This window comes from Saimiri boliviensis, chromosome 2 (genome assembly GCF_048565385.1).
Source record: "Saimiri boliviensis isolate mSaiBol1 chromosome 2, mSaiBol1.pri, whole genome shotgun sequence".
Classification (NCBI taxonomy): domain Eukaryota; kingdom Metazoa; phylum Chordata; class Mammalia; order Primates; family Cebidae; genus Saimiri; species Saimiri boliviensis.
In genome coordinates, this window is record NC_133450.1 from 172333897 (window position 1) to 172358935 (window position 25039).

The window sequence follows — 25039 nt, forward strand, 5'->3', positions numbered from 1 at the left end:
CCCAGCTAATTTTTGTATTCTTAGTAGAGACGGGGTTTCACCATGTTGACCTGGATGGTCTCGATCTCTTGACCTCGTGATCCACCCGCCTCGGCCTCCCAAAGTGCTGGGATTACAGGCATGAGCCACCACGCCTGGCCCAGACTTCCTTTCTTTAGTTTTTCCACAGATAGAGAATTTTAGCTCTGGCTCAAACTTGGCATGTGAAATAAGAATAGAAAAATGTGATTCTATCTTAAACTATAGATATTTAATAAAGACTAATTTACATGCATCATGGCGAAATAAAATGGTTAATTTTTTTTTTTTTTGAGACGGAGTTTCGCTCTTGTTACCCAGGCTGGAGTGCAATGGTGCGATCTCGGCTCACTGCAACCTCCGCCTCCTGGGCTCAGGCAATTCTCCTGCCTCAGCCTCCTGAGTAGCTGGGATTACAGGCACATGCCACCATGCCCAGCTAATTTTTTGTATTTTTAGTAGAGATGGGGTTTCACCATGTTGACCAGGATGGTCTCGATCTCTCGACCTTGTGATCCACCCGCCTCGGCCTCCCAAAGTGCTGGGATTACAGGCTTGAGCCACTGCGCCCGGCCCAAAATGGTTAATTTTTTTTAAAAAAGATATAAAGCTCACTGTTCAAATAAAATCTAATTTTTTTTTTTTTTTTTTGAGATGAAACCTTATCCTGTCGCCCAGGCTGGAGTGCAGTGGTACGGTCTCGGCTCACTGCAAGCTCCAACTCCCAGGTTAAAGCGATTCTCCTGCCTCAGCCTCCTAAGTAGCTGGGATTACAGGCGATGCCACCACGCCTAATTTTTTGTATTTTTGAGATGGGGTTTTGCCATATTGGTCAGGCTGGTCTTGAACTCCTGACCTTGTGATCTGTTTGCCTCAGCCTCCCAAAGTGCTGGGATTACAGGTGTGAAGCAACGCACCTGGCCCCAAAATCTAAGTTGTAAAATCTTAGATTTTATGACATGGATGTGAAATGGATTAAAGTGTTATAAATGGAGCTTTACTTGAGGTATGCCTTTATCTCCACCCCTCCAAACACAAACATCTCAGGGCAGGTAGGTCTAAGCAGCTCTTTGGAGCACAGCTGAAAAAGATCTGAGGGGGCTGGGCGCGGTGGCTCATACCTGTAATCCAAGCACTTTGGAGGCCAAGGCAGGAGGATCACCTGAGGTCGGGAGTTCAAGACCAGTCTGACCAAGATGGTGAAACCCCATCTTAAAAAATAAATAAATAATAAATAAAATAAAAATATCTGAGGGACTCTAGCAGCCCAGTTGGTCCTGAATTGTGTAGTCTTTGGTAAGATATAGCAACTCCATGGTCTCCTGACAGAAAAGTCCTGTTTCCTTTTTGTCAGATGAAGGGGGGCCAAGCTACAATTTCTTGAAAGCTGTTTATTATGGTCAAAGCCTACAATTCTATGAACCTGAAAAAGCTAAAATAAAAGCTAGTAGCCACTGGCTTCTAAAATGTTTACCAATCATCCAGATCTTAAGGAACAAAGATCAAAACAAGCCCTAGGCTATAATCACCTTTCCCAAACCTACAAAATAAACAGCAGACTTAAAATAGAAAGGGGTAAGGTTTATATCAAAGTGAAATGATCTGAACAAAGGGCAGCTGGTTTTCACTGATCTTTCTTATCTCTTAGATAAAGTTTGTTAATGGACCATAAATACACACAAAGGGTCTGTTTGCCAAGTATCCCCGAAAGAGGGAGGAGAGGCCATATATCACTCCCTGGGGGATGGGAGGAAGTAGCACCTCCAGGAGAAGTAGCACAAAAGGCCCCACCAGAGTTAGGAAGCAGGCCCTGGCAGCTGTAGGTCCAGCAAACACTCTCAGACTTTAGAACAAGAAACCTGTTGAAGGCAGAACCCAGTGGCTCACACCTGTAATCCCAGTACTTTGGGAGCCAAGACCAGAGGATCACTTGAGGCCAGGAGCGCCAGCTAGCTTAGGCAACATAGGGAGATCTGCCCCCTTCACCTGTCTGTCCAAACAATTTAAAAATTAGCCGGGCATGGCGCACATGCCTGTAATCCCAGCACTTTGGGAAGCCGAGGAAGGTAGGATCACCTGAGATGATCAGCCTGGCCAACATGGTGAAACCCCATCACTACTAAAAATACAAAAAAAACTAGCCGGGCGTGGTGGTGGGGGCCTGTAATCTCAGCTAGCTGAGGGTGATGCAGGGAGAATTGCTTGAACCGGTAAGGTGGAGGTTGCAGTGAGCCGAGATAGTGCCATTGCACTCCAGCCTGGGCAAAAAGAGCAAAACTCTTTCTCAAAACAAAACAAAACAAAAATTAGCGGGCATAGTGGCATGCACCTCTAATCCCAGCTCCTCCAGAGGCTGAGGTGGGAGGATGGTTTGAGCCTGGGATGTTGAGACTGCAGTGAGTTGTGATCGTACCACTGCACTCCAGCCTGGATGACAGAGCAATACCCTGTCTCAAAAACAGACAACAAAAATATGTGTGTGCGTGTGTGTAAAATCTTAAAGAGCTGGAGGGTGGGTGGAACAGAGATGGTGCCGGCCAAGGTGGGGAGAACCTAAATATTACATGAGGGACATGTAGAAACACCTGAGAGAGCCTCAGCAGATATGCTCCTGATGACATAGTCGAACTCCTTACACTCAAAATGGGGTCAGTGGACCATCAGTGTAGGCAGCCTCTGTGAGTTTATTAGAAATGCAGAATCTGGCCAGGTATGGTGGTGCACGCCTATAATCCCAGCACTTTGGGAGGCCAAAAGGTGGATCACCTGAGGTCAGGAGTTCAAGAGCAGCCTGGCCAACCTGGTGAAACCCTGTCTTTACTAAAAATACAAAAAAATCAGCTGGGCGTGGTGGTGCACACCTGTAATCCCAGTTACTTGGGAGGCTGAGGCAGGAGAACTGCTTAAACCCAGGAGGCCACAGTGAGCTGAGATCATGTCACTGCTCTCCATCCTGGGTGACAGAGTGAGACTCCTTCTCCAAAGAAGAAAAAAGAAAGGAAGAAATGCAGAATCTCAGATCCAACCCACACCTGCATTTTTTTTTTTTTTTTTTTTTTTTTTTGAGACGGAGTTTCGCTCTCGTTACCCAGGCTGGAGTGCAATGGCGCGATCTCGGCTCACCGCAACCTCCGCCTCCTGGGCTCAGGCAATTCTCCTGCCTCAGCCTCCTAAGTAGCTGGGATTACAGGCACGCACCACCATGCCCAGCTAGTTTTTTGTATTTTTAGTAGAGACGGGGTTTCACTCTGTTGACCAGGATGGTCTTGATCTCTCGACCTCGTGATCCACCCGCCTCCGCCTCCCAAAGTGCTGGGATTACAGGCTGAGCCACCGCGCCCGGCCATAATCTGCATTTTTAACAAGATTCCTGGTGATTGCCTGTGCATTAAAGCTTGGGTGTAGCTGGAAAACTACTTTCATAAAGACATCCTGGTTTTACCTAGTGATTAGGGAATAACCTGAGCACTCAATCCATTGTATCTATGAGTTTCAGCATTTTGTTTTTTTACACAGGGTCTCAGTCTGTTGCTCAGACTGGAGTGCAGTGCTGCAATCTCCACTTACTGCAGCCTCCACCTCCAGGGCTCAAGCAATCCTTCCACCTCAGTCTCCCGAGTAGCTGGTACCCCACAAGCCATGCCACCATGCCCGCCTAATTTTCTTTCTTTTTTTTTTGAGATGGAGAAGTTCACTCTTTTTGCCGAGGCTGGAGTGCAATAGCATGATCTCAGCTCACCACAATCTCTGCCTCCTGGGTTCAAACAATTCTCCTGACTCAGCCTCCTGAGTAGCTGGGATTACAGGCATGCGCCACCACCCCCGGCTAATTTTGTATTTTTAGTAGAGACGAGGTTTCTCCATGTTGATCAGGCTGGTCTCAAACTTCTGACCTCAGGTGATCTGCCCGCCTCGGCCTCCCAAAGTGCTGGGATTACAGGTGTGAGCCACTGCACCCAGCCCATGCCTGCCTAATTTTCATAATTTCTGGTAGAGATGAAGTCTTTTTTTCTTTTCTTTTTTTTTTTTTTTTGAGACAGAGTTTCGTTCTTGTTACCCAGGCTGGAGTGCAATGGCGCGATCTTGGCTCACTGCAACCTCCGCCTCCTGGGTTCAGGCAATTCTCCTGCCTCAGCCTCCTGAGTAGCTGGGATTACAGGCACGCGCCACCATGCCCAGCTAATTTTTTGTATTTTAGTAGAGACGGGGTTTCACCATGTTGACCTGGATGGTCTCGATCTCTTGACCTCGTGATCCACCCGCCTCGGCCTCCCAAAGTGCTGGGATTACAGGTTTGAGCCACCGGGCCCGGCTGAGATGAAGTCTTGTCGTGTTGCTCAGGCTGGTCTTGAAACCCTGGCTTCAAGAGATTCTCCTGCCTTGGCCTTCCAAAGTGCTGGGATTATAGGCCTGAGCCATTGTGTCTAGCTGCGAATTACATAATTTTTATTTTATTTATTTATTTATATTATTTATTTATTTTTTAGTAGATACGGGGTTTTACTATGTTGCCCAGGCTGGCCTTGAAGGCTGGTCTTGAACTCCTGGGCTCAAGTGATCGGTCTACCTTGGCCTCCCAAGGTGCTGGGATTATAGGTGTGAGCCAAGGTGCCTGGCCTATTTATATCATTTTTTTTTTTCCTGAGGCAGAGTCAGGCTGGAGTGCAGTGGTGTGATCTTGGCTCAGTGCAACCTCTGCCTCCCAGAATCAAATGATTCGCCCACCTCAGCCTCCTGAGTAGCTGGGACTATAGGTGCAGGCCACCGTGTCTGGCTAATTTTTGTATTTTTAGTAGAGACGGGGTTTTGCCATGTTGCTTAGGCTGATCTTGAACTCCTGAGCTCAAGTCATCCACCGTCCTGGGCTTCCCAAAGTGTGCTGGGATTATAGAAGTGAGCCAATGGGCCTGACCCTGGCTCCACCTAAATCTAAAAAAAAAAAAAAAAAAAAAGGTCTGGGCATGGTTGCTGACACCTGTAATCCCAACACTTTGGGAGGCTGAGGTGAGAGGATCACTATCACTTCAGTCCCTGAGTTCAAGACCAGCCCAGAAAACAAAGTGAGGTCCTGTCTCTACAAAAAAGTCTTCAAAAAATTAGCTGATTACGGTGGCACATGCCTGTAGTCCAAGCTACTTGGGAGGCTGAGGTAAGAGGATTGCTTGAGCGAGGAGCTGGAGGCTGCAATGAGCTATGATTGCACCATTGCACTCCAGCATAGTCAACAGAGTGAGACCTTGTCCAGAAAAAAAGAAAAACAACTGCACATGATTGGCATGGTGGTATGCTAGGAACACACCAGACTGTAAACTCTGTGAGGGCAGGAACCATGTCTGGTTTATTCAACACAATATCCCCAGCACAAATTTGACATGCACCTAACATATGGCTCAGAAAATATGTGAAAAGAAATATCTGAATATCTGAATGAAGTGAATGAAAGACAGGTTGCAGTGAACAAAAGACAATTTGATTCTCCATGAACATACCTGAAAATGGCACCAGGCTAGAGTGCAGTGGCGTGATCTCTGCCCACTGCAACCTCTGCCTCCTGGGTTCAAGCAATTCTGCTGCCTCAGCCTCCCAAGTAGCTGGGATTACAGGCATGCACCACAAACCTTGGCTAATTTTTGTATTTTAGTAGAGACAGGGTTTCACCATGTTAACCAGGCATGGTTCTTTTATTTTATTTTTAGGGACAGAGTCTCACTATGCTGCCCAGGCTGGACTTGAACTCCTGGCCTCAAGGAGTCCTCCTGCCTTAGTCTTGCAAGGTGCTAGGATTACAGATGTTAACCACTGTGCACAGCCTATTTCAATAGTTTACCATAATATGAGACAAAGTTTAGCCTAATAGTCTGTCTTATCTGTTCTAGTTTCTGAAATACTTTTTATTTTTATTTTTAGAGAAAGGGTCTTACTCTGTCACCTACGCTAGAGTACAATGGCATGATCATAGCTCAGTGTGGCCTCAAACTCCTGGGCTCAAGCAACACGCTTGCATCAGCCTCCAAAGTGCCAGGATTCCAGGTGTGAGCCACTGTACCCAGCATAGTTTCTGAAACGTTTTTAGAAATGCTACTTACAGCAGCATTCGCTGAAAAAAATAAAAAAAATAAAAAAAAAATAAAAAGGCCCTGTATGTGAGTCCTGCCATGGGGGGCTTGGGCAGATACTGGGGAAACAGGAAGTTTATCTTTGGTCCTTTCAGGATTGAAAAAAAAGAAAAATTTTAGGTAATATTTGATACACACAGAAGAATGTGTGTTATTAAATAGAATAAACACTCTGCTTATGAATAAGAACATTATCAATATGAGGATTTACCTCCTTTTGGGATCTTATATCTATTTCTGAAAGGGTATGGGTTTTAGCTACCTAGCATTAACATAAAAGGTTTGAGAAACATACATTCAATAAGCTGCTATCTGATAATGGCTTTAGATTTTTCTTATCTTTGAGTGTACAACATTTAAAAATTTTTATTTTGTAGAGACAGAGTCATGCTATGTTGCCCAGGCTTGTATCAAACTCGTGGCCTTAAGTGATCAGCCTCCTGAAGTGCTGGGATTACAGGTGTGAGCCACCACACTTGGCCTCATAAAAATTGTTACAGCATTTTTTTTTCTGATAATAGAAATGTATATCTTCCCTGCAGAAAAATTTTAAAATAGGGAAAAGTACAAAGAATATAAAAATAACTATTCGTAATCCTGCTATCTCCAGAAAATTACTGTTAACCTTTTAAAGCACACACACATACACGAATATATTTTAATAGCTAGCTTGCGTTCCTTTTAAGACAAAAAAGTATGAGTACTTCATGTGGAATTTCAGGCACTGTTGCAAGCTGGTGGGAAACCTGTCTGGGGTTAAAATCTTCTCTAATTGTAGCAAAGTGTTCGCATTTCCAGAAAGACAGCATTATATTGATACTCTCAAATAGTCAGATATTAAGTAATCCAAACAGCTCTAAGCCCATGATATCAGTTTTAATAATTTGACATTAGGCATGCGCAGTGGCTCACACCTGTAATCCAACACTTTGGGAGGCTGAGGTGGGTGAATCACCTGAGGTTAGGAGTTCAAGACCAGTCTGGCCAACATGGTGAAATCCCTGTCTCTACTCAACATTAGGCAGGGTGTAGTGGCTCACACCTGTAATTCCAGCACTTTGGGAGGCCGAGGTGGGCAGATCATGAGGTCAAAAGATCAAGACCATCTTAGCCAGCATGGTGAAACTCCATCTCTACTAAAAATACAAAAATTAGCTGGGCGGTAGCGTGTGCCTATAGTCCCAGCTACTAGGGAGGGAGGCTGAGGCAGGAGAATTGCTTGAACCCGAGAGGTGGAGGGTGCAGTGAGCAGAGATTGGGCCACTGCACTCTAGCCTGGTGACAGAGCAAGACTCCGTTTCAAAAAAAAAATAAAAATAAAAATACAAAATTAGTCAGAGGTGGTGGTGCATGCCTGTAATCTCAGCTACTTGGGAGGCTGAGGCAGGAAAATTGCTTGAATGGGAGGCAGAGGTTACAGTGAACTGAGAACGCGCCATTCCACTCTAGCCTGGGCAGTCAGTGTGAAACTCTGTCTTAAAAAAAATTGACATTATAATTCAAACAAGTTGGCATCAAATTCATATATTCACAGTAAGGTTTTATAAGAGCACTTAGCCAACTTCATGTTAATTAAGCATATGCCTGGTGCCTCGTGCATTCATATGTCCATAGATGAACATGTACAGTGGCATGAGTGAAGTGGCATGATCATGATGGCTGGTGACAGAATCAGGAAAGGTGAACAGTGAGACACCGGAATAGAACTAAGATACAAGAAAATCTTAGTGCTCTCTACTAAACTAGTGTGAACCAGACAAAACTGTGCAGGCAATTTTCTGTATCTGGGGAGACGGGCATTCAATGAAAGACAGGAGGATTTCAAGTGTGTATCACAGGAATGTCTTTTCTTAGTTCAGCAATGACAACTAGTCTAGCAGGTTCTTCTTGCCTTCTTCAGGGAAAAGCCTGTACAAACAGATAACTCTTGCATAATATCTTTTGGATTAACAAATTTATGTTTTTGTGTGAGGACCCTTCACCTAAGAGATCATACTGAGAGACTAAGAAAGATGCTTTTCTAGCTGACATAATATTTCCCCTGTAGTTCTAGTCTCTAGAGCTTAAGAAATAACATCTGTTTAAAAGGTTTGTGGGTGGAGCTTGGGGGTGTCAAGTTCAGGAATTTGAATTAGATAGAAGCCTAGGATGGAAAAAAAATTTAAAAACATGCCAAAGATAGGATCCAAAATATGTAGAACCAAATAAACTACAATCAGAATCCAAAGCTAAGTTCACACATCATATTGTTAAGACGGAAAAGGTCCATAGTAAGATTCAGAATACAAGGAGGGTACAGGAAGACTGGTTGCAAATAGTAAAGCGTCTGTATATTTTTCTTTTCCTTTTTTTTGAGATGGAGTTTCACTCTACTTGCCCAGGCTGGAGTGCAATGGCGCAACCTCGGCTCACCGCAACCTCTGCCCCTCAGGTTCAAGCAGTTCTCCTGCCTCAGCCTCCTGAGTAACTGGGATTATAGGCATGTGCCACCATGCCCAGCTAATTTTGTATTTTTAGTAAAGATGAGGTTTCTCCATGTTGGTCAGGCTGGTCTTGATCTTCCACCCTCAGGTGATCTGCCCACCTCAGCCTCCCAGTGTGTTGGGATTACAGGCGTGAGCCACTGCCCCTGGCAGCTTTTATTTTTTTAAATTTTTTTAATCAAAAGCTGCCTACGTAGTTTCTCCTGAAGCAGAGCTTCTGTATACTTTTCTAAAGAGGGTTAAAAATGTAAATAGTCAGGCTGGACACCGTGGCTCAGGTCTGTAATCTCAGGACTTCAGGAGGCTCAGGCAGGCGGATCACGAGGTCAGGAGTTCAAGACCAGCCTGGCCAACATGGTGAAACTCCATCTCTACTAAAAATAACAAAAATTAGCCAGGTGTGGTCGTGGGCGCCTGTAATCCTAGCTACTTGTTAGGCTGAGGCAGGAGAATTGCTTGAATCTGGGAGGCAGAGGTTGCAGTGAGCTGAGATCACACCACTGCACTCCAACCTGGGTGACAGAGCAAGACTCCGCCTTGGAAAAAAAAAAGATGTAAATAGTCACCTATGTGACTGGTAAAGCTGGATGAGAGATGAAGTAACTTCATCCCTTATTTGGTCAAAGGTTCATATCTGGCAGCCAACCCTGATGCCTGACTACATAGTATGTTATAGATTAAATCAGACCGTATAGGTACTTGATAAACAATGTTAAGCCAATAAATTAGTATACCTTACATTTTTTTAAATTGTTATATTGAGGAGTTCCTGATAATTAACTTTTAGTTACATTATCTGTAGACAGAAATGATTGTATGCTTACGTGGAAGAAGTCATCACTTGTATTAAACAAAGAATTATGTGTATGCTGCAAAAACTATTGCGAAAAATCTAACACTAATAGCCCAGCCTTGCAAAAGCCACTTACCCATTAATCACAGTTTTGCTAGCTTGATGTTCCTATTATAGCTTTAGTTTTCAAGTTCAGCATTCTGCTAATTATTTATTCCTTTCCATTTCATAGCTAAAAACTGTATTTGGTGTTGACTAGGGCTATGTGGTCCAGACAGGAGTAGGAATGGTTAAACAAGAGGTAGATTAAGACATTTTTACCTTCCTCTTCTTTCTGATATGAAAAAATATATAGGGTTATTGATAACCACGTTTAGATGACACTTAGATCAGGCAAGATTTTACTGGAAACATACTCATAGACTAAAAATATGTATTCCAGTTGGGTACGGTGGCTCATGCCTGTAATCGCAGCACATTGGGAGGCTGAGGCTAGCAGATCACTTGAGGTCAGAAGCTCTAGATCAGCCTGGTCAACATGGTGAAACCCTGTCTCTACAAAAATAAAAAAATCAGCCAGGTGTGATGGCGCATGCCTGTAATCCCAGCTACTCAGGAGGCTGAGGCAGGGGAATTGCTGGAACCCAGGAGGCGGAGGTTGTAATGAGCCGAGATCGCACCACGGCACTCCAGCCTGGGTGACAGAGCAACAATTGGTCTCAAAAACGTTTTCCATATTTCAAAATATATATATTTTAGTTATCTACGAACAGAATAGAAAGGCTTTTTTGAGACAGGGTCTCAGTCTGTTGCCCAGGCTGGAGCGCAGTGGTGCGACTGTAGCTCACTGCAGCCTCAACCTGGAAGGCTTAAGCAATCCTCCTGCCTCAGCATCCTGAGTAGCTAGGAGCATAGGCACATGCTACCACGCCTGGATAATTTTTTATTTTTTTGGTAGAGATGGGGTCTTCCAATGTTGGCCAGGCTGGTCTCGAGCTGCCAGGCTCAAACAATACTCCCCTCTCAGCCTCCCAAAGTGCTGGGATTACAAGCTTGAGCCACTGCACCTGACTGACTTCTTTCTAATTGACCCTGAATATAATTCTTTTTTTCTTTTTTCTTTCTTTTTTTTTTTTTTTTTTTTGAGACGGAGTTTCGCTCTTGTTACCCAGGCTGGAGTGCAATGGCGCGATCTCGGCTCACCACAACCTCCGCCTCCTGGGTTCAGGCAATTCTCCTGCCTCAGCCTCCTAAGTAGCTGAGATTACAGGCACGTGCCACCATGCCCAGCTAATTTTTTGTATTTTTAGTAGAGACGGGGTTTCACCATGTTGACCAGGATGGTCTCGATCTCTTGACCTCGTGATCCACCCGCCTCGGCCTCCCAAAGTGCTGGGATTACAGGCTTGAGCCACCGCGCCCGGCCCCCTTTTTTTTTTTTTTTGAGATGGAGTCTCCCTCTGTCACCTGGGCTGGAGAGCAGTGGTGCCATCTCAGCTCACTGCAACCTCCACCTCCTGGGTTCAAGCAATTCTCCTGCCTCAGCCTCTCAAGTAGCTGGGACTATAGGAGCATGCTATTATGCCTAGCTAATTTTTTGTATTTTTAGTAGAAACAGCGTTTCACTGTGTTAGTCAGGATGGTCTCAAACTCCTGACCTCATGAGCCGCCCGCCTTGGCCTCCAAAAGTGCTGAGATTATAGGTGTGAGCCACCGCGCCCATCCATATGATTCTTTTTTTTTTCTGAGACGGAGTTTCACTCGTTACCCAGGTTAGGGTGCAATGGCGCGATCTCGGCTCACCGCAACCTCCGCCTCCTGGGTTCAGGCAATTCTCCTGCCTCAGCCTCCTGAGTAGCTGGGATTACAGGCACGTGCCACCATGCCCAGCTAATTTTTTGTATTTTTAGTAGAGATGGGGTTTCACCATGTTGACCAGGATGGTCTCGATCTCTTGACCTCGTGATCCACCTGCCTCAGCCTCCCAAAGTGCTGGGATTACAGGCTTGAGCCACCGCGCCCGGCCCATCCATATAATTCTTAATAGTCCCCACACTTCATGCCAAGGTAGTCTCAAAATTCTTCTGGTAGCATGAGCTCTATAAGGTTTTTCTCCATCATAATCAAGTTCAGACTATTCTCTTGCTACACAAAGTTACTTCAAGAGTTTATTTAGGTTTAGTTTTCCTAGTTCCCCATCTTGATCAGCTAAAGGTTTTTATCAGTTTCCTCTCATTACTTTGTTCTCTTTCCACTTGGCATTAGAATAAAGAGATGATAGTCACAGAAACACATCCTTAGGTTTACAGAGTAAGTTCCAGATCCACAGGGAATCATTTTCTATTCTTTTAAAAAGAGCAACCTCCATTACCAATGGAAACCCAGTTGTTCTTTGTTTGCTTTTGTTTCCTTCAGAGTCTACTTCTGATAGACTACCTTAATTTTTAACTTATTCCAAAACCTACTCTTCATTAAACATTTTATAGCATTTATTAGATAATTGTAATATGTTCACTGGATATACAGTTAAGCAAACTGAAGAAAACAAACGATCTATGACCTCATCAGCCTTTGCGGTGTTTCTTCTACACATATGTGTATGCATATGAATATTCACACAAATTTAAAAAGTTATCTTCTGGTGCATATGTGTGTGTGTGTGTGTGTTTGTGTGTGTGTGTGTGTGTGTACACACACACACATATTTATGTATGTATGTACATATATATATATGGGCATACATATGCACATATATATGTGTGTGGGTATATAATTTTTTTTTTAGACCGGGTTGCCCAGGCTGGAATGCAGTAGCACAATCTTGCCTCACTGTAATCTCCCAAATAGTTGGGATTGCAGGCAGGCACCATCATGCCCGGCTAATTTTTGTATTTTTAGTAGAGATGAGGTTTTACCATGTTGGCTGGGCTGGTCTTGAACTCCTGACCTCAGGTGATCCTCCTGCCTTGGCCTCCCAAAGTGCTGGGTTTACAGGTGTGAGCCACTGCCTGGCCTGGGACTTTGGTTTTATATGATTTCAATTTCTAAAACACATTGGAATTGATATTTTTCAAAAATGCAGCAGGGCACGGTGGCTCACGCCGGTAATCCCAGCACTCTGGGAGGCCAAGGTGAGTGGATCACAAGATCAGGAGATGAGAACATCCTGGCTAACACGGTGAAACCCTGTCCCTACTGCAAATACAAAAATTAGCTGGGCATGGTGGCGTGTGCCTGTAGTCCCAGCTACTTTGGAGGCTCAGGCAGGAGAATCGCTTGAACTCAGGAGCTGCAGTGAGCCGAGATCGCGCCACTGCACTGTCTAAAAAAAAAAAAAAAAAAAAAAAAAGAGAATGTCTTTGTCCTTAGGAAAGACCAAAAAACAAAACAGAACAAAACAAAACAAACAAACAAAAACCAAAAAATTAGCCAGGCATGGTGGCATGCGCCTACAGTCCCAGCTACTCCAAAAGCTGAGGCAGGAGAACAGCTTGAACCGGGGAGGCAGAGGTTGCAGTGAGCTGAGATCACACCACTGCACTCCAGCCTGGGCGACACAGAAAGACTCTCTGATCAACAACAACAACAACAACAACAACAACAAAGCATCAAGTTCAAAATATCAGCAAAAAGCATTCTAACACTTTTGTTTTTCATTTTAATTGGATAAAAAGAACAACCGGCAGGGAAGACTTGGTAGCAGAGGGAGACAACAGGGAAGGCTGGGTATGAAATAATGTTCTAGATGGTATGTAAGTGAGGAAAAAAATGTTCTGGCTATGAATAAAGTCTTAAGTAATCAGATAATTGGGAAGCTACCACCAGTCTCAATTCCCGTCTCCAAGAATCCTCTTCACGCTTTCAACTAAGCGTCTTGTAGTTCGCAAGCTAGGGGAGTAGTGGAAACAGACTTAGAATTTCTGCAGAAACCTGTTTTCTCTTTTTCATTTCTTTTTTTTTTTTTTTTTTTTTTTTTTTTTCACTCAGACCTCAGAACGAGGCTGCTTTATTGGACGCTGTTCTGACATCACTTTCCAGACTGTCTCTCGGTCTTGGGAACAGGCATGGGAGGCAGGGAGGGGAATCTTCTGGGACTGTGGGCAGTGGCTGGGGGAATGGAGGGGTGGGAAGCAGCTCAGTTGCCGGCGCTCCTGCGACTCGTGGATGTAGTCCGGATGGAATAAGCCTTCAGGGGCCCAGGACCCACACTGCTGGAGAAGCTCAGGGCATTGCTGCCCATGGTACCCCCGAAGCTCAGCCCAGTGCCACCACCACTGCCACTGCCACTGCCTCCAGTGGAATTCACCACAGAGATATTCACGGCTCCCACTCCATCTCCGGCCAACCGGCTCTCCTTGCCCTCCAGCAGCTTGTGGTATGTGGCAATCTCGATGTCCAGGGCCAGCTTAACGTTCATCAGCTCCTGGTACTCACGCTGCCGTGCCATGTCCTGCTTGGCCCACTGCAGGGCGGCCTCCAGCTCCTCCTGCTTGGCACGAGCATCCTTGAGTGCCAGCTCTCCGCGCTCCTCAGCCTCAGCAATGGCGGCCTCCAACTTGGCACGCCGGTTCTTGATGGCGTCGATCTCAGCCTGCAGCCTCTGGATGGCCCGGTTAATCTCTGCAATCTAATTCCGGGTATTCTGGAGGTCGTCCCCATGCTTCACAGCCTGGGCCTGGAGGGTCTCAAACTTGGTCTGGTACCAGGCCTCAGCCTCAGCCCAGCTGCATTTGGCCATCTCCTCATACTGAGCCTTGACCTCAGCGATGATGCCGTCCAGGTCCAGGGAGCGACTGTTGTCCATGGACAGCACCACAGACGTGTCCGCGATTTGGGACTGCAGCTCTGTCACTCCATTTAATGGAGGGTCCTGAGGAAGTTGATCTCATCACTTAGGGCGACCACCTTGGCCTCCAGCTCCACCTTGCTCATGTAGGCAGCATCCACATCCTTCTTCAGCACCACAAACTCATTCTCAACAGTCGTGCCGCGGTTAATTTCATCTTCATACTTATTCTTGAAGTCCTCCACCACATCCTGCATGATCCGCAGCTCCGCCTCCAGGCGGCCCCCATCCACCTGCAGCGCCTCAAGCTGCCCTCTAAGGCCAGCAATCTGGGCCTCAAAGATGTCTGGGAGGCGGCTGCTCTTGGCTGACTTCTGCTCCTGCAGCAGCGCCCACTTGGTCTCCAGCAGCTTGTTCTGCTGCTCCAGAAAACGCACTTTGTCAATGAAGGAGGCGAACTTGTTGTTGAGGGTCTTGATCTGCTCACGCTCCTTCTGGCGCACCCGTTGGAGGGAGGGGTCGGTGTCCAGCTGCAGCGGGGCCAGCAGGCTCTGGTTGATGGTGACCTCGCGGATGTCGGCGCCGACCGGGCCCCCATAGGCGGAGCGCATAGTCACGCGCGGCCATCAGGCGCCCAGGCTGTAGAGGCTGCTGCTGCCGAAGCCGCAAGGGCGCGCGGGGAGCTGAAGTGGATGGACACCGTGGCTGGGCCGGGCTGGACCTAGTGGCGGGCGAGGAGGAGCGCGCAGTCGCTCCTCTTTTTCATTTCTTAACTAATGCTCCCCATTAGGAGCTATTAGTACATCAAGAGTGTATGAAAAACAGCAATTAAACTTGGTAACTAAATACAAATATAATTTCCCTTTGACAAGCTAAAAAACATACTTTAATAATCCTTAATGAAGGCAGTAGTAAATAAACCATTAAGCTGAGAATTAACGTATCATTCAAGTTAGTTAAGACAGAATTTGCTGGCAGGGCGCAGTGGCTCACGCCTGTAATCCCAGCACTTTGGGAGGCCAAGATGGCCGGATCATGAGGTCAAGAGATCGAAATCATCCTGGCCAACATGGTGAAATCCCCTCTCTACTGAAAAAAAAAAAATTAGCTGGGCGTGGTGGCACGCGCCTGTAGTCCCAGCTACTCGGGAGGCTGAGGCAGAATGCTTGAACCCGAGAGAGTCGGAGGTTGCAGTGAGCTGAGATTGAGCCACTACACTCTAGCCTGGCACCTGGTGACAGAGCAAGACTGTCTCAAAAAAAAAAAAAAAAAAAAAAAGAATTTGCTAATGTGTTGTTCTTTTTTTTTTTTTTGGAAGACATGGTCTCAATCTGTTACCCAGGCTGGAGTGCATGTGCCGTTCTTTTTTACACATTAGTCAATTAAAGTTACTGCTATCACAGAAGTGTTCATATTTGGCTGGACGTGGTGGCTTACGCCCATAATCCCAGCATTTTGAGAGGCCGAGGCGGGTGGGTTACGAGGTCAGAAGTTTGAGACTAACCTGGCCAACATAGTGAAATCCTGTCTCTGCAAAAAAATACAAAATTAGTTGGGTGTGGTGACACATGGCTGTAATCCTAGGTACTCGGGAGGCTAAGGCAGGAGAATCACTTGAATCTGGGAGGCAGAGGTTGTGGTGAGCCGAGAAGGTGCCATTTCAGCCTGGGTGACAGAGCAACACTCTGTCTCAAAAAAAAAAAAAAAAAAAAGGGAGGCCGAGGCGGGTGGATCACGAGGTCAAGAGATCGAGACCATCCTGGTCAACATGGTGAAACCCCGTCTCTACTAAAAAGTACAAAAAATTAGCTGGGCATGGTGATGTGTGCCTGTAATCCCAGCTACTCAGGAGGCTGAGGCAGGAGAATTGCCTGAACCCAGGAGGCGGAGGTTGCGGTGAGCCGAGATTGCGCCATTGCACTCCAGCCTGGGTAACAACAGTGAAACTCTGTCTCAAAAAAAAAAAAAAAAAAAAAAAAAAAAATAGAAGTGTTCATGTTTAATATTTAATGCTCTGGACCCAACTCAAATAACTTTCTTACATACATGGCACAGGGAAGAAATATGGATAGTAAGAGGCCCAGAGACTTCAGACATGCTCAGGCATATCTGCAGGATTGGAGAGTTGGGGTCAGTTGGGTCTACCTGTATTAGGATTTCAGTAATCCCAAGGAGGGAACAATGACCAGAAACATGAGGCTGAAGATTATTGGAGAGAACAGACTTCTTTTTTTTTTTTGGAACTTTTTTTTTTAAATTGCATTTTAGGTTTTGGGGTACCTGTGAAGAACATGCAAGATTGTTGCATAGGTACACACATGGCAGTGTGATTTTCTGCCTTCCTCCCCATCACCTATATCTGGCATTTCTCCCCATGCTATCTCTCCCCAACTCCCCACCCACTGCTGTCCCCCCTCTATATCCCCGCAACAGACGCCAGTGTGTAGTGCTCCCCTCCCTGTGTCCATGGAGAACAGACTTCTAAATGCTCCCATTAATTATTTTATCTATTCATTTAGAGATGCGGTTTTGCTATGTTGCCCAGGCTGAACTTAAACTCTTCGCCTCAGGCAATCCTCCTGCCTCAGCTTCTGTAGTAGTCGGAACTACTGGTGCAGGCCACTGCTGCTAGCTCCTTTTAATTATGTGACTGATTCACCAACAAATAGCTATGGAATATTACTACTGCTCTAGGTATCAGGGATACAATGGTGAATAAAATAGTTTCTGCCCGGCCGGGCTTGGTGGCTCAAGCCTGTAATCCCAGCACTTTGGGAGGCCGAGGTGGGTGGATCACGAGGTCAAGAAATCGAGACCATCCTGGTCAACATGGTGAAACCCCGTCTCTACTAAAAATACAAAAAATTAGCTGGGCATGGTGGCACATGCCTGTAATTCCAGCTACTCAGGAGGCTGAGGCAGGAGAATTGCCTGAACCCAGGAGGTGGAGGTTGCGGTGAGCCGAGATCGCACCATTGCATTCTAGCCTGGGTAACAAGAGCGAAACTCCATCTCAAAAAAAAAAAAAAAAAAAAAAAAAAATAGTTTCTGCCCTTATGGAGCTTATATTGTTAGTAGGGGAGATAGGGAATAAATACATAAATAAATGATGCCAGTGACCAGAGTATGGGAAGAATTTAAAATAGGCTGAATGATAGAATGTGCATGCTCTTTTAGACAAGCTGGAAAGGGAAGACCTCTCTGAGAAGGTCACATATGAAAAGAGATCTGCATGAAGTAGCCACAGAAGATACACGAGAGAAGAGCATTCTGAGTAGAGGGATGGGAATGGCAAGGTAGCCGTGTGACTAAAATGCACGGAGCAACTAAGAAGGGTAGAAAATGATGCCTTAAGCAATGTACTAGAGGGGGAAGCTGCTCACCTGGACAGGTGAGAGTTCCTAGACTTTTGGCATAGCATCCATACCATTCTATGCCTTAATCCTGAGAAACTGTCCCAGGTACCCTGGGAGAAAGAGATTATGGAAAAAAGGATGTAATAAATGGTAGAACCATATCAGGACAGAAATCATTGGAGATGGAAAGAAAAAGCAGCTATGCATTCATTTTACACATCTCAACAAAAATGGGGAAGCTGTTTTCTTCATTTTAGCATAGCAACAGGTAGAAACAGGACAACTACCACTATATTGTTGCAGGGGACCTCAACCAATTGATCCACGGCTGAGGCTGGCCAGAAACTAGAGCAGAAAAAATCCTATGTTTCAAATTGAAGGAAAAGAGGGCTGGTTTTTTTTTTCCCCCTGAGAAGGAGTTTCATTCTTGTTGCCCAGGCTGGAGTGCAACGGTGCAATCTCAGCTCCCTGCAACCTCCGCCTCCCCAGTTCAAGCAATTCTCCTACCTCAGGATACTGAGTAGCTGGGATAACAGGTGCATGCCACCACGCCCAGCTAATTTTTGCATTTTTAGTAGAGAGGAGATTTCACTTTGTTGGCCAGGCTGGTCTCAAACCCTTGATCTCGTGATCCACCCACCTTGACCTCTCAAAGTGCTGGAATTACAGGCATGAGCTACTGCTCCTGGCCAAGAGGGCTGTTTTTATTTAAAAATGTATGATACGATTTTGTCAGCCACATTAAATGGAAGCAGCTGTCTATGGCTGAGATGCCAGTGGTTTTACTGGTGCAATAAGATGAAGAGTTTCAGTAACTATTTATTGAGTGCCTATTGGCCAGACATTCTGGCTAGGTGCCAGAATAAAAAGAATTAACATTGTGCGAGGCACTGTGCAGAAATAACCATAGATTATTTTATTATATTCTTTTTTTTTTTTTTGAGACAGAGTGTCACTCTGTCACCCAGGCTGGAGTGCAATGGTGCGATCTTGGCTCACTGCAACTACTGCCTCTCGGGTTCAAGCAATTCTCTGCCTCAGCTTCCTGAGCAGCTGGGATTAGAGGTACCCGCTACCACCCCTGGCTAATTTTTATATTTTTAGTAGAGATGAAATTTCACCATCTTGGCCAGGTTGGTCTTGAACTCCTGACCTCGTGATCTACCTGCCTTGGCCTCCCAAAGTGCTGGGATTATAGGCATGAGCCACCACGCCCAGCAATTTAATATCCTTTTTTTTTTTTTTTTAAGACATGGGGTCTTGCTATGCTGCCCAGGTTGGAGTACAGTGGCTATTCATGGGCTTGACCCCACTACTGATCAGCACCGGAGTTTTGACCTGCTCTATTTCCGACCTGGGCCAGTTCACCCCTCCTTAGGCAACCTGGTGGTCCCCTGCTCCCAGGAGGTCACTATACTGATGCTGAACTTAGTGCGGACACCCAATCCGCATAGGGCACTACAGCCCAGAACTCCTGGGCTCAAGCAATCCTTCTACCTCAGCCTCTCGAGAAGCTGGGACTACAGGTACTCACCATCACGCCTGGCTGCAATTTAATTCTTACAAAAACTTTAATAAACTGGCCGGGCACAGTGGCTCATGTCTATAATCCCAGCACTTTGGGAGGCCAAGGCAGGCAGATCACCTGATGTCAGGAGTTCAAGACCAGCCTGCCTGACACGTAGTGAAACCCCATCTCTACTAAAAAATACAAAAATTAGCTGGGTGTGGTAGTGCATGCCTATAATCCCAGCTATTTAGTAAGCTGAGGCAGGAGAATCGCTTGAACACAAGAGGTGGAGGGTGTAATGAGATGAGATTGCACCACTGCAGTCCAGCCTGGGTGACAGGGCAAGAGTCTGTTTCTCAAAAAACAAAAAAACAAAAAACCAGACATTCAGCCAGCAAGGTGGCTTACACCTATAATCCCAGCACTTTTTTTTTTTTTTTTTTTTTTCGAGACGGAGTTTCGCTCTTGTTACCCAGGCTGGAGTGCAATGGCACGATCTTGGCTCACCACAACCTCCGCCTCCTGGGTTCAGGCAATTCTCCTGCCTCAGCCTCCTGAGTAGCTGGGATTACAGGCAGGTGCCACCATGCCCAGCTAATTTTTTGTATTTTTAGTAGAGACGGGGTTTCACCATGTTGACCAGGATGGTCTCGATCTCTTGACCTCGTGATCCACCCACCTCAGCCTCCCAAAGTGCTGGGATTACAGGCTTGAGCCACCACGCCCGGCTAATCCCAGCACTTTTGAGAGGCTGAGGTGGGTGGACTATCTGAGGTCAAGTGTTCGAGACCAGCCTAGCCAATGTGGCAGAAACCCTATCTCTACAAAAATTAGCGGGGTACAGTGGTGCACAAGTATCACTTGAGCCCGGGAGGTGTGGAGGTTGCAGTGAGCCCAGATCATGCCACTGCACTCTAGCCTGGGCTACGGGGGTGAAAACCCTGTTAAAAAACAAAAACAAACAAACAAAAACACACACACACAAACAAATGAAAAACTGCTCTAATAAGCCTTACAGGCCAGGTATGGCGGCTCATGTCTGTAATCCCAGCACTCTGGGAGGCGGAGGTGGGCAGATTACCTGAAGTCAGGAGTTTGAGACCAGCCTGGCCAACATGGTGAAACCCCATCTCTACTAAAAACACAAAAATTATCTAGGTGTGGTGGCACATGCCTGTAGACCCAGCTACTCAGGGGGCTGAGGCAGGAGAATCACTTGAACCTGGGAGGCGGAGGTTGCATCCAGCGGAGATCCAGCCATTGAACTCCAGCTTGGGTGACTCAGCAAGATTGCCTCAAAAAAAAAAAAAAAAAAAAAAAAGAAGAAAAGAAAAAATCTTACAATAACAGAAAAAATACGTCAGTACTATTAGTACGATTATTATTTGCATTTCACAGATGCAAAGTCCAAAGCTTAGGGTGATTACACACAAATGGTGGAGCTGGGATTTAAATACAGGCAGTTTTACCCCTAATTCATTACGTTTAGTGTTAGGAGTTGCTACCTTATTCTTGCTGATGTAGCCCTGCTGTGCTCCAAGGTTAGCATCGTCTAATGAAGCTTGGGCTACAGATTGTTCCCCTTATCTTGTATTCATTGCTGTCAGCTGAAAGAGCCCACTTATCCATGTGCTTTTGGATTCCGCTTTGAGGGCAGTGGTGAGAGACAGTTATTCCTGCCACATCACTGAGCCATTAATTTATCTGACATGCATTTTGTACCTTTCTATATGTCAACCATATTCTTTCCCTTAATCCCAAGACCTCAACTGGATATGAGTCTGTGGAGGAGGAGGAATGGTCAGTTTGTGAGAGGAAGTTTGAACTATGAAGCAGAACACCTGAGATGGCAGCAATGCTGGCAGGAACAGATGGCAGCCAGTGTTAGGACGGGGAGAAATGACAGTGAAGTGGTAGTGAAAATGCCTAATGAATCTTATTTGGTTTTCATTTAATCTTTCAACAATACTGCAAGCTAAATACTTAACCTGAGAGGCTTAGTAAACGTGCCCAAGTCCAAGATGGTAAATTGCAGAGCCAGAATATGAACTCACATATGTTAGTCCATATTGTTTGAAGTGTCTCTCACAAGGTTAAGCCATTATAACTGTTATTATTTGGAAAAATAAAGATATTGATGAATAATGCATATTGCCAGTTTTGCTAAATGCCACCTTGCCAGGCAGGAAAATTAATCTCACAGAAAGCAAGGTGGCTGAATTTTAGCACATAGTCTAAAACTTGTCACTTTCATATAAAGGAGAAAGTGACAAACTTTAATTTTTTTTTTAAGACAGGGTTTCACCATGTTGGTCAGGCCAGTCCTGAACTCCTGACCTCAGGTGATCCGCCCACCTCGGCCTCCAAAGTGCTTGGATTATAGGCGTGAGCCACCGCGCCCGCTTATATTACTTTAAAACTGTAATTAACTTACACTTTGTAAAGGAAAGAAAATAAGTCCACAAGCTAAATTTTGAAGTATTAGATCCTTTTGTAAACTTCTGCTCTTCGTATTGTCAATGTCAAAGAGAGTTTTCAGGGGGCCCAAACTGGCTCCAAACTGTTATTAAATAAGTCTTATTTTTATTGCTGTACATTTCTCCTGAAATCAATTCTCACTGCTTATGTGGTTAGAAAAATAGTTTCTGCTATTGAATATAAAACTCAAATTATCCATGGATATGCAATAAACTTCACAAATAGCAGTGCATCTATGCCCCAGGTCTAATCTCACATTTTTATGCAAAAATACAGATTGAATAAGGAGAGTGTAATTCTCAGAAAAATGATCATCATGTATGTGGATACTCACCAGATATGCAAAAATCTTACCGGTTCTGATTTTGACCTGTCATGGAATCTGTGAAGTCATTTGCCATGTTGTTTTTCTTTTTTCTGCCAGAGATAAAAAAGTTCTCTTAATATATTTCAAACCATTTCCTTTTTCCTAAATAACTAGTGATTGTTCTTTTTCATTTACTATGATAACTTAAAAACGCTGTCCAAAAATATCCTGCAAAATTTGCATTACGGTGAAACTACTCGGCCGGCGTCGTGTGGGTAATGAGGCTACATTTCGGAGGCGTGAGGGTGATGATGCAAATGAAAACGTCTCCATTAGGAATTCCCATCCTCAAATGGGCCAAAGAAATGACACCCACCTAGTGCGGCCAGAAACTCATAAGGGGTGCCGGAGCCAAGGGGCTTCGGGAAGCGCGAGCGCGTTCTCTCTGGGGTCCTGGAGCCCCCTACTCATGCGTGGGAATTCCAGTTCCCACCGTGGGAAGGAAATCTTCACATACCTCCCGTCACTGTCTTGAGTGACCTTCAGCTACTCGGCATTACTTTTCCTGTCTTTGAAAACTCGGAGAGAAACAGCCGCCACCTGCCTGAGGCCAATGCAACAAACTCACATCACAGGCGAGTCTGAGCCCCGCAGGAATGGGTGCACAGCGGCCTCCTGAGCCGTTTCTCCCTAGCTCAGTTTTTGCACTCCCGGCCGCGCGAACGCGGAGGAGGCGCTCGGAGGCCCGCAGGTTTCAGACCCCTCGCCCGGTAGGGTCGCGCAGGGGTTGGGGAGAGAGGAGTGTTGGCCGCGGGGCCTCGGCCCTCCCCTGGGGCGGGGCTTGAGCGCCTCCCCGCCCCCTTCTTTCCCCCTTTTTCTGCTCCCCCCCGCCCTTTTCCAGCCGCCCCCGCAGGAGGAAAGGGAGAGGAGGGGAAGGGAAAGTCTGTTCTGTGGAAAGGGGCGGAAGGAGGGGGAGAAAAGGAAAACGGGAACAGAAACATGGCGGTCTGCTCTTGGGACGACAGCGCTGCAGGCAGCTCCTAGGCGACCCGCCGGCCGCACTGCCCTACGGCACAGAGCGCCGAGGCGCCCGTGCTGACCAGCGCTCCGGCGGTTACCGCCGGCTGCGGGCGGCGCCCCTCCGACACCCAGCCCGCGAGGCGGCGCAGGCGCAGACGGGGGCGAGGCGGCGGCGGCCGCTGGAGCGAGTCTCCCGCCCTGCCCTGCCGAGCGCGCCCAGGCCGCGAAGCCGGCGCTTTCATGCTCCAGGAAGAAGCCGTGTCGCGGTAGCGCTGACTGAGGAGCGGGCGGCAGGTGAGGCTGCGGCGCGGGGCCTTTGGCGAAGGAAGCCTGCGTGGTGCCCTCGCGGGCCTGCGCTGGGAGGCTGAGAGGGCGCCGGGCAGGTAGAACCGGGAGCGCTGAGTTCCGAGTGGCCAGCCCGCGGGGGGTCGCCGAGGAGGCTGAGAGTGACCGCGGCTGGCGTTCTCGGCCTAGTTTCTCCGCGGTTTCCGGGGGCGGGGAGTCCCCGGAGCCTGCGGGAAGCGGTCGGGGAAAGGCTGCTTCTGAAGAGCCTCCCCGCGCCGCCTCCCGGGCCCCTGAGAATCGTTTGCGTTCTAGAGCGAGAGGTCTTGGCCCGGGTACCGCCGGGGCGCCTGCGCCTGGGTTGGGGCGGGGGCGCGGAGGGAGCGGGGTCGGGGGTTCCCAGAGGGGTTGAGGCCGAGAGTGCGGAGAGCTGGAGCCAGGGGTGGCGGGCTGTCTCGAGAGGGATTGGGGGGCTGAGAAGCGCCGGGGACAACTGGGAGGAGGGGGACCTGGGCAGGTGTCGCCTGTGAGTTGAGGACGTTTTCTTCTCTGCCTTACGGTGGCTGATCCTCAGAGCTTCTTTGTGGGGGATGATTTTTAGGAAGGCAGGATCCTTTTAACTCTGTAGTAACTAAATAAAACCAAGGAATGAACCTCTAGTGCTGAGTCCTGTAAAGAGCTGTAACTTTTTTTTTTAAAGAATGCTGTCATATTTTTTTTCCTCTCTTTTTCTGCTTCATAGACTTTTTTTCCTCTCGAAGACCATCTTTTATCTGCACTAATAGGGAATGACCCAGTTTTTAAATAGTACCCCCTCCTCCTCTCATTATCTATGTGTGTGTCACACGGGAAAATTTAGGGTGTTTACCGCAGTTACTTGCGCAAATGTGAAGGAAAGTGTCATTTCCAGTGAATCCTCAGCTGTCTCTGCCTGTGCCTCCAAGATACCGTCAAGCGTAGTAGCCTGAGAAATTGACCCACTGATCCTGCTTAATTGCGTGCAAACCCGTGTTGAGGCATTCTTCCCAGGCCCTAATTTACTTAGGAATAGGTTTTCCCTTCCAGTCTGAGTATAATGAAAGGGGAGAACCTTAGTGCTATGGCGCTAAGTTCTGGATAAATACTTGATTTGATGTGATCGTGTGTATTACACTATCAGGAATGCAGAGCGTTGTATGATTTTTCTGTGTACCTGCGATAAGAGCAATATTAGTTGCAAAAGGAAAATTTTATCTCTGAACATTAAAGGATACCTATTCTTGATCACCATAACCTTGAAAAAAAAAAAAAAAAAAGAAACTCTGTATTTTCTGTCCTGTTCTTTGTATTACTGTTAAAGAGTTGCTAAACTGCCTTCTTGCTGTGAGATTGGGAACTCAGTAGTGAACTTAGATTTGTATTCATGAACATGATCTGCCTCTCATATAGGCTTGCTTTGACTTGTCTTTTTCAGTAATGGCAAAGGGTTTTCTGCCACTCAATCCACAGTTTCCTCCCCGTTGGTATCTCCGTTGACCATTTTGCAAAATAGTTTTTTGAGTTTAGGGGTCTGATCTTTTTTTTTTTTTTTTTGAGACGGAGTTTCGCTCTTGTTACCCAGGCTGGAGTGCAATGGCGCGATCTCGGCTCACCGCAACCTCCGCCTCCTGGGTTCAGGCAATTCTCCTGCCTCAGCCTCCTGAGTAGCTGGGATTATAGGCACGCACCACCATGCCCAGCTAATTTTTTGTATTTTTAGTAGAGACGGGGTTTCACCATGTTGACCAGGTTGGTCTCGATCTCTTGACCTCGTGATCCACCCGCCTCGGCCTCCCAAAGTGCTGGGATTACAGGCTTGAGTCACCGCGCCCGGCCGGGGTCTGATCTTTTGTATAACCTATTTTAGTGAAC

At 46.5% G+C, this 25039-nt stretch overlaps 1 protein-coding gene and 1 pseudogene across 3 annotated transcripts in view; one reads left to right on the forward strand and one right to left on the reverse strand.

Annotated features, from left to right (window-relative positions):
• Positions 1-13343: 13343 nt before the first annotated feature.
• On the reverse strand, positions 13344-22624 carry LOC101041332 (keratin, type II cytoskeletal 7-like; annotated as a pseudogene).
• A 454-nt stretch (positions 22625-23078) lies between these two features.
• Positions 23079-25039, forward strand: part of DENND4C (DENN domain containing 4C) — a 134673-nt gene continuing 132712 nt past the window's right edge. For all 3 annotated transcript variants that reach the window (XM_010338725.3, XM_074394898.1, XM_010338726.3), the window contains exon 1: positions 23079-23161. The gene's annotated coding sequence lies outside the window, so the exon portion shown is untranslated. The remainder of the gene's footprint in view (positions 23162-25039) is intronic.